The 8709-nt window shown below is 40.1% G+C and overlaps 1 non-coding gene across 1 annotated transcript; it reads left to right on the forward strand.

Moving 5' to 3' along the window:
* The first annotated feature begins 2583 nt into the window (after positions 1-2583).
* On the forward strand, positions 2584-2685 carry LOC132501596 (U6 spliceosomal RNA). The gene has a single exon (XR_009534267.1). It is a non-coding gene; the product is annotated as a U6 spliceosomal RNA (small nuclear RNA).
* Positions 2686-8709: the final 6024 nt, after the last annotated feature.

Raw genomic sequence — 8709 nt, forward strand, 5'->3', positions numbered from 1 at the left:
CTGTCAAGCCCCAGTGCTGCCTAAATTACTCTGATAAGGAGTTCTAATAAGATACTTTAGAAAGTCACTTATGCCATAAGGTATTCACATTATCTCAAGACATTTCTATTTGGGTAATAGGAAATGAAAGTGTGGATTAATGCCTTTCGCATGCCATTAAAAAGCTGAGAGGCAGAAGCCTTCTTTCAGCCACCAGGGGCCTCTTCCTCATGTCTGTTCACTGCTGTCTCAGCTAATCACCTTTGGTGCTTTCAAAAGCAAAGGATAAGTTTTGATTTCATAGAAAATGAGTTTAAACCAGAAAGTCCATGTGGCCTCCAAACTTTGGATTACTGCCGTGGCATGCTGCATTTCACCTCTGATTTAAAGATAGGGAAGTTGTGGCTTCCTAAAAATGAAAAACTCTTTTGCACAATTCCCTAAAGGCTAATGCAAGCAACTGGTAAAGGAGAAATAAAAAGACGGACACCAGAAGTTCAAAGAAGAAAAACTTAGTGAAACTGGGTCACCAATCACCTCCCTGTAACCCTGAGGAGTCAGGGTGGCAAATATGTCCACTTCTCTCTTTATCTGACCCATGATCAGATATAAAATTGTTGAGTGTTGCCATAAGTATAAATCCTATAGAATGTGAGCTTGGTAAAATTAAGAGCAACAGGAACAATAGTAATATCATAAACTAACATTTAGTGATTAAGAGCCAGGCACTGTGCTAAGTGTCTCATATGTACTATTTCATTAAATCCTACTAAACTTATGAGGTAGGAACTAGTATTATTATTCTATTAGACTTGCTAACTTAAGTCTCCATTACTGGCGAGTGATAGAGGTGGCCTTAGGGGAAAAATAGTCTGATTCTTTAGACCACATCTTTAACTGCACTTGGAAAAAATAAAGGTGATCAGCAATTAATTTTCTTCAGTTAATTCTTGCATTGGACAAATGCTTCAACACCTCTAAATAAAGGATTTCTCAAATAACATCAAGAGGCCTGAATGTTTTGACAATGAAACTGTTACAGCCCTAACAAGCTCTTTCAGGAAAGCAGATGGTGCTGACTCAGAAGAACAGCCCACCTCTCAGCAGAGGTCAGCCACCTCCAGTTGAAGGTGGAAAGTCCATTCAATGACATGAAATGCTCCTCCAAGGTTATACATCATGTGGGCATGAAATGTAAGAAGGATGCCATTTATATTAGGACAGGGGGTGGAGCTACACTGCTTTCAAATAGGAGGGTCTTCTTTTCCTTTCAGGGAACATGTAAGTCATAACCTGCCTTTTTCTCATCTATGAAATAGTGTTTTAGTTGATGGACTCCAGAGGCGAGCTTCACCAAGTGAAAACTCACCCTGCTCCTTCTAGAACCAAAATTAATGCCTACTCTTTCCCCAGAGCTCTCGTTTATGGACTCCAAAGGACTGGAGATTTGAAGACTATCTGCCACAAGCGGAATTTAGCTTCCCCAAGATCCATTTTCTTCCTTTTCCCACCCTGGAGCTCCCCACCTCTTTCCAGCAGCCAGCTATCCCAGCAAAGCAGAATTATCACTGACAGTAGGAGAGAAAGGCCTCAGAGTTAGGCTGTGAGCAGAAGCATGCCATAAAGTTACCAGCTTAATTAAGCCATTTCAGTTTTTAGGGGTTTTTAAATACAGGCAATTTGAATGTATAATTGAGCCTGAGTACAGTCTCATTCTATGTTTTCCTTGGTCTGCTCAGAACCCGATTGCGAATGGGAAATAGCTGGGGTAACTTCCTGTGGCAACAAGGTCAGTTGCTCTTTTTTCTTTTTTTTTTTTTTTTTGCGGTATGCGGGTCTCTCACTGTTGTGGCCTCTCCCGTTGTGGAGCACAGGCTCCAGACGCACAGGCTCAGCGGCCATGGCTCACGGGCCCAGCTGTTCCGCAGCATGTGGGATCTTCCCGGACCGGGGCATGAACCTGTGTCCCCTGCATCGACAGGCGGACTCTCAACCACTGCGCCACCAGGGAAGCCCAGTTGTTCATTTTTACTGTGATCTCCACAACAAAGTTATGAAGCATTTATTTCTATCAGCTTGGCCCAAGAGTGAAGGGCTTGGACCCTTGAAGGGCCAAGCAGACAGGCCAACCACACAGAGAGTGCTTTGATCGTCAGCCTATCCCCAGTGTTCTCAGGGACAATATCCCACACTTCCTTGTACAGAGAAGCTACAGAATATGGTTAGAAGAAACATTCTCTTTGGAAAAATGATTCTGAACTTCAGCCCTGAATTTAGATAGGGGAAACTAAGAAAGATTCCAAACCCATGTTCTCCAACTTTGACCAGTAGAGGAGAAGGCCAATTTGAGTCTCCCTTGGGGGGAAGTGTATATTTAGGGAAAGCACACGAAGCCCACTGCTTATGCTGTGAATATAGCTCAGCACTTCACAGATTAGGCGATTTTACTAGTTGACAGCTGTTTATTCCAACAGCATATATTTTATGTAGCAGTACATTCAATACATTAAGTTGTATTTCAGATTTACTGTAATCCCCACTGCCACCCTACCATATATATACAAGTGCACACACACACTGAGATGCTAAAAGAAATTTTGCTTTGTTCGCTTCAGCAGCACATATACTAAAACCGGAATGATACAGAGGAGATTAGCATGGCCCCGAGCAAGATGCACACAGATTCATGAAGTGATCAAATATAAGACCTGAAACCATAAAACTCCTAGAAGAAAACATAAGCATAAGCAACTTGACATCAGTCTTGATGATGATATTTTGGATTTCATACCAAAAGCTAAGGCAACAAAAGCCAAAATAAACATGTGGGATTATATCAAACTAAAAAGCTTCTGTACAAAAAAGGAAACCATCAACAAAACAAAAAGCAACCTACAGAATGGGAGAAAATATTTACAAACCATATTTCTGATAAGGAGTTAATATTTGAAATATATAAAGAACTCAACTTAATAGTAAGAGCAAACAATCTAATTCAAAAGTGAGCAGAATATCTGAATAGACTTTTTTTTAAAGGACACATACAGATAGCTAACAGGTATATGAAAAGGTACTCAACATCACTAATCATCAGAGAAATGCAAATCAAAACCACAATGAGATATCACCTCCCACCTGTCAGAATGACTATCATCAAAAAGACAAGAAATAACAAGAGTTGGCAAGGACAGAAAGGGACTCTGGTGCACTGTTGATGGGAACTTAAACTGGTGCAGCAACTATGGAAAACAATATGGAGATGTCTCAGAAAGTTAAAGTAGATCCATATGATACAGAAATTCCACTTCTGAGTATTTATCCAAAGGGCATGAAAATGCCATGTTGAAGAGATATCTGCACCCCATGTTCATTGCAACATTATTTAGAATAGCCAAGATATGAAAACAAACTGCGTCTACCAATGAATGAATGGATAGGCAAATGTGACACACACAAACATACAGACACACACACACACACACTCACACACGCACAGGAATATTATTCAGCCATAAAAGAAGAAAATCTTGCTATTTACAACAGCATGGATGGACCTTTAGGGCATTATGCTAAGTAAGTCAGACAGAGAAAGACAAATACCATATGATGTCACTTATATTTAGGATCCCAAAACAAAACTAAAACAAAAACAACCCGCAAAAAACAAACAAAAAAATGAATTTATAGACTCAGAGAACAAATCAGTGTTATTGCCGGAGGTTGGGGGAACAAATGTGTAAAGGGGGTCAAAAGGTACAAACTTCCAGTTCTAACATAAATAAGTCATGGGGATGTAATGTACAACATGGTGACTGTAGTTAATAACGCTGTATAGCATATTTAAAGGTTACTAAGAAAATAGATCTTAAAAAGTTCTCATCAGAAGAAAAATAATATGTAAGCATGTATGACGACTGACATTAACTAGCCTTGTTGTAGTGATCATTTCTCAATATATATACATATATATATACACACACACACAAGTATTGAATCATTATGTTGTATACCTGAAACTAATATAATGTCATATGTCAGTTATACCTCAAAAATTTTTTTAAATAAAAAATATTTTTTGTTGGGTATGTGCCCATGGTAAAAGAGTCCCAAATCCCATACCCATCCTTTCAGCCTCTGGCAATTGTGTCTCCTCTCCTTAAAACTAGTTCAACCTGATAGAGAGGTAGGGGTGGAACTGAGCAAGCAGAGGGGTGGGATGATATGGGTTGGGGGAGGTGGGCTGTAATGGGTCACAAAGGAAAATATGAAGTATCAGTGATCTAAGGATACCTGTGGGTTTCCTCCAGTTCTAGGAATTCTTTACATCGACAGAATACTTGCACAGTGATCAAGCAGTTTGTGTTGTTAACTCGTACTAATAAGACACTGAACTTGGCATTAGATCATATGTCTAATTTATCACTGAAGAAAATAAATCTCAGAGAAGAAAGTATGCACTTTAGGTCAAATTATATAAATAAATTCTCTCTCTCTCTCTCTCTCTCTGTCTCTCTGTCTGTCTCTCTATCTGTCTCTCTCTCTCTCTCCCTCTTTCTGTCTCTCCCTACAGAGAGAGATTCTCAAAGGATTAGAACCCAAATCCTCTACTTCTAATATAATGTTAAGCTAACTTGGACTTTAATTTCACTTGTGTCTGTGTACAGGATTGAGGTCTGCCTTCCCAAACTGTAGACTCCCAGAAAAAGTTTCTATAAACCCCCCATCATGTGCCCATCTGCTGTGCTTCTTTCCTGTTAAATGTTAACTCAGTTGAATCCTACTTTATGTAAACGTGGTTGTATGAAAACTTAAATTTGTTAAAATAAAACATACGGGCCTCCCTGGTGGCGCAGTGGTTAAGAGTCCGCCTGCCGATGCAGGGGATACGGGTTCGTGCCCCGGTCTGGGAGGATCCCATATGCCGCGGAGCGGCTGGGCCCGTGAGCCATGGACGCTGGGCCTGCGCATCCGGAGCCTGTGCTCTGCAACGGGAGAGGCCACAACAGTGAGAGGCCCGCATACAGCAAAAAGAAAAAAAAATAAATAAATAAATAAAATAAAACATACATCATTAAGGGCATTTCAAACAGATTCTCTGGAGCTTTTCTTTAGAGAATGAGTTCCTCTAATGAGCTTAAACACTTGGATTAAAAGAAACCTAAAATGGCTGCCCCGTTTTCTGAGTAAATATCCTACATTTTAGGAAGGTAACTTTACCAGCATTGTGCAGCTTCTGCAGCAGAGAAAGGGTGCCAAGTGAAGATGTTCATTCTTGTTCAGGAGGTTGAATTCAAAAGAAACTTTCCCTGAGATATATTTGCATACAGTAGGTAACTTCTTGTTTGTCTTCAAGTTAGGCCCAGTGTTTCCCCCGCTTTTTTTTATGAGATATTTTCTTTTGTTGTATACCTTACAGTAAGACCTCATAAGTCTTTGTTTTGAATCACCCCTGATGAGAGAAACACTAGAAAGCAAAATCTATGTGATAAAATGAAAGGAAGAAAATAATAGCTGAGTATGGATAGTCAAATCTAAAAAGATAAAGTAACTTCAGTCCCTCCTTTGACAGCCCCAGGTTTTATCAACTCACATTTAGAATTCTCTGATTTTCTTCATCTTTCTTGGGCCACATGGAAAGAGAATACTGTATATTTCCAAATGCACACAGCCAGCTATCCAAGCACCTGCAAAGTTGAGTATGGTTCCTTTGAAATGAGCTCACCAGCTCCCACAACTCCTGAGACCAAGGGTAACAACTGCTCCTTAGTTTTATAAATTACCCCATGGCTTACAGCCAAATGCTATTGGTTCGATTTCCCAGAGCAGTTCTCAAACTTTAGCAAGCATCAGAATCACCTGGAGGGCTTGTTAAGCCACAGAGTGATGGATTCCATCCCTAGAGTTTCTGATTCATGAGGTCTGGACTACAGCCCAGTAATTTCATATCTAACAAATTTCCAGGTGATGCTGTTGCTGCTGTTGCTGCTAGTATAGGTAGGGTGACTACTCTTTGAGGACCTCTGACTTGGAAGGCCCAAGTACCCATGAGATGAACAGCAGCTGACGTGTGTCAGCAAAGTCCTCCGTACTTCTGGCTTCAGTGAGATTTGAAGGGGGCGTAATAGGAGGCATGGGCTATGAGCAGGAGGTGAGAAGGTCAAATGCATTATATTTTTATTCCATCCATTCTCTATGGCTGAGAACTACAGGTATTTCTGGGGCCCAGTGGGTTTTCAGGTTATTAAGCTTTTAAAGGATGAAGTCTGCCAGCTTACAGTTTGAAAGCAAGCAGCGAAAAACTTGTGAGAGGAAAAAAGATATGGCCTTAAGATGCTTGCCCAGAAGCTTTAAATTTATCAGATATAACCAGGTCATAAGGTGACGGGGAATAAATTCTCCTTGTTAAAATAATCATACATTCCCTAACACTTGCGGAGAAGACCCCAGGGAAAGGTAGTTCTCTTTAAACTCTATAGACTTGTGGATTGCTTCCCCTCACAGGTGTAGCCCTTTGATACTGTGTAATTAAGAAGAACGGAATAGTTTAGGAACATCTGCATAAGGAATTAGGATGATTGGAATGGACCACACATCGTTCATGGAGGAACTGATGTTAGCACATGCAATCATAGCTTGATTATCAAGCTATCATAAATAGAAATGGAGCACATATTAAAGAGAGATTTCTGAGCTGAGGGTTGAAAGACAAATAGAATGCAGGTGTTCCATTTATCTGTGGTACTCAAGTAATTTGGAAAGAGGTACTTTTCACTGTGCAGTCTTTGCTGTAGTATGGTTTTATTTCCCTGTCCTTGCCCTCCTTTCCTCTTTCAGTTTTACAGATACAACCTGAGTCCCTACTATGTGCAAAGCAGTGTACCAGATCCTTTGTTTGATGCAAAATTAAGTAGAACATGTAAGCCTCTACTCTTAAGTAAGAGGCTATGATGCCAATTAGATTACAAAGTGTAGGAGAATGCCATCAGCACATACAGAGGTACAGAAGGTATTATCTGTTGAGAAAGTCATATTATGCTTCCCTCTTACAATAATCCTGTGCAAAAAGAATCACTCTGCCTTGCCAAGAGGTTCAATGAGACTAGCATGTGTGATGGCCTCAAAGAAATTAACGATGGATATTCCTGTTGACTTCACAATTAGTGGGAGAGCCAGTTAGGCCCAAGATTCAGAAACAGAAGGTTGTATACCCTCCTCCTTAAAGTTAATCCCCATGACCCTGGACTTTGATTCACACAGGCATCCTAATCCTGTAGGCAATGTCTTCAGACTACACAGCCTGTTACACTCTAATCTAGTTCCTTAACCCAGGTACCTGGGCTATATTTATGCACATAATGTGTTTCTTTTTTTTTTTTTTTATAACGTGTTTCTTCATGCTAGTCTTCCTTCCTGTGGATGCAGAATCTCTTTATTTCTTTTATCCTCCTTTTCAGGATAGCTTCTTTATTTCTTTCTTTGAAAGGCAAGCCACAAGACTTTCTTTTCTCAGAAACAAAACTTCAATTCAATTACTTGTTCATGAGATCTAAAATGAGTAATCCTAAATACAGATATTAGAGGATGAGTCCCCTTGACAATTTGGAATGATCTGGAGTCCTGAAGAGACAGTGATAGAAGATGCAAGTAATCACTCCAACACACTTTGTAACTGTGTGCTCAAGAGAGCTGGGATTTGAGAAAAACCTTCCAATGGTTAATGGCATTTGAAATAATTTTAAAATACACTGGGGTGGAGACGTTTGCATAGGCAAATAGACTTATTCATAAAGCAGGGTGGTGGTTTCTAGAAGCTGAGAGTATTGTGATATTTACCTGATCTACCCTTCTGGCATGGGCTACTCAAATGTCCTCAGCTCAGTGTACGCCCAAAACTTCTGTCTCTGCTGCTTGAGGCATTCATTTATATGAGCTATTTGATCAGTTTATTCTGTTTCCAGTCCTCAATTAAAAAAAAAAAAGATCAGTCTCACTTTCTAACATTCTACATAGGGTTTTAATTTTCTTGCACTATTTTAGGAATTGGACTAAACTTAAGTCAATGGCAAATCTTTTTTGGGATAATTAAAAAGGTTTCTGCAAGAAAAAGGTTGTATGGAACCAATCTATTTCTCAATTACATCATTATTTTTGAGAAAAGAGGGCAAATGAGTTTTATTAGCTGACTCAGTGACCAGCACTGTCAGCTGGCTAGACAATGTCCAGTAATTAAAGTTGTTTCCCAAGTATTTCCTGATAATCAACCACAAAAACATCATCAGTGATACTCATGCATTCATTTTGTTAGGGAGCAACTGGGGATAGTCCAAAACTTTAGAACTAAACACTGGAAATTATTTCTCTTCACCACCTAATTTATTACAAAAGAATCTTGTGTGAAAAGAGGTGCCATCCAATGTGAATAGTTTTTGCAAGGCATATGCCTGGGGCATAATCCTCAGAAATAGAGTTGTTTAGTTGAGTCAGATTTAGAGTGATAACCTATCAGTGAGGTCCTCCTCCCTGTTCCAGCTGCATTCTGATCACTTCATTTTGAGTTCCATTGAGTACTTCATCAATAGGATCCAAGAGACAACCTCAAATACTCAGAATAAAATTGACTTTACCGGGGCTTCCCTGGTGGCACAGTGGTTGAGAGTCCGCCTGCCGATGCAGGGGATGCGGGTTCGTGCCCCAGTCCAGGAGGATCCCCCGTGCCACGGAGCGGCTGGG

This window comes from Mesoplodon densirostris, chromosome 1 (genome assembly GCF_025265405.1).
Source record: "Mesoplodon densirostris isolate mMesDen1 chromosome 1, mMesDen1 primary haplotype, whole genome shotgun sequence".
NCBI lineage: Eukaryota > Metazoa > Chordata > Mammalia > Artiodactyla > Ziphiidae > Mesoplodon > Mesoplodon densirostris.